The following is a 1,659-nucleotide window of genomic DNA, read 5'->3' as shown; positions in this document are numbered from 1 at the left end:
CTTGATCCTACAGATCCGACTCTTGTGGGACAGTTAGAGAGTCACATTGGAGATACAGGAGTGGTCAAACTAGTACATTCACATGATAATTCAGCACAGAGTTACAGGGACCTGTTATGCAGTGACTTTCCTGTATGGGTAGATTACACTGACCAGTCGGCACCAGCTCTAGGAGGGGCAACAACAGATTGCAGGGCATATGACTTTACCATGACTACTTGTGGGGGACTTCAACTCTCCCTATCACTGGTAGATAAGCAGGGAGGGCTCGCCGTGACCGCATATGCCACAGTTGACTTTCAAGATTTTATCCTTAGTACCAGGATAGAGGATCTGCGCTCTACTGGTTGTCGTTTCACTTGGACAAATGGGCGTGTGGTATGTAAACTAGATCGGGTGATAGTAAATGCCCTTTGTCTAGAGCAGGATGAGAGCAGTTATGTAGAGTTTTAACCCCCAGGAGTCTTCTTCAGATCATACACTATGCTTAGTCTCCATTCTAATTAATGTGGAAAGGAAACCTATGTAGGGAATCCTATGCAATAAAAATAAAAATCGCAGTAAAAATAGGATCCCTCGAGCGATCCATGTGAAAAAATTGTACAAATTAAAATTATAAAAAATCTATCTAATAGATTTCACCTTTGATGCTTGCCATTCGCTTATCCCGCTCGTCCAAAGGTTGTCGGATCTCTAGCACGTTCAAGTGCCCGTGCCTCTACACGTATCCACATGAACACTCACTTTTAGAGAAAGGTGGTTGTGCTAGCAACCTTTGTGGATTTTGGCCAAGAGGGGAAAGAAGAATTTTGTGCACAATGAGGGAAGGAGGAAGAAAAATGAACCACCCAAGAGTTTTGTAAGAAAAACTCTTTTATACTTATGCCATGAATACCAAGGATTTTTAGGCTTTTGGTATTCCTTATGAATGCATGATTAATCTTATTAATCAAGCATAATAACTCTCATGCATATAACCTCCTCCTCTTCATTGCATGATTAATCCACATTAATCATGCATGATGAATTAAAATCCAATTTGACTTGATTTGAGTCTAACTCAAATTCAACTTATGTATGATAACTTCTATGCATGTAACTTCCTCTTCTTAATTGCATGATTAATCTATATTAATCATGCATGATGAATCAAATTTCATCTTGGTTTAATTTGAATCTAACTCAAATTCAATCAACTTGAGTCTAACTCAAATCTAGGTCATCCAATGAGTTTAATTATTCTTTTAGTCAAACTAAAATGAATCCATCTCCAAAATAAAATGTTATTTATGTGTGCCCTAATAGGTTTTTGTAACGTTGGCAATGTTTCTAAAATCCATTTTAGAAATATAAGCAGTGAGCGGCATCTAGCAATGCATCATTGCTACCCAAGTGACAAGAATGTTGAGATTCAACATAATATTCGTAACTATGATAATGTTTGACCATGTCCTTCTATCATCGATATCTAGATTGATCAATGAGGCATTTATGTTTCTTGATCCCCAAGTAGACTCACTCAAATAAATGAGCTCAATATAATATCAACTCATTTGAGCATGGTCATGCATTTCGTGGTCTTACTCTATCAAGAGGCCGTAAGATATCACTCCCGTCTTAATTATATGGAAGGGATAGATCCCATCTGTTCATGAAGTC

The sequence above is a fragment of the Curcuma longa genome, chromosome 17 (assembly GCF_044706935.1).
Source record: "Curcuma longa cultivar G26 ecotype Majalengka, Jawa Barat chromosome 17, ITB_CL_G26_1.1, whole genome shotgun sequence".
Taxonomy (NCBI): domain Eukaryota; kingdom Viridiplantae; phylum Streptophyta; class Magnoliopsida; order Zingiberales; family Zingiberaceae; genus Curcuma; species Curcuma longa.
This window is presented reverse-complemented; position numbering follows the sequence as displayed.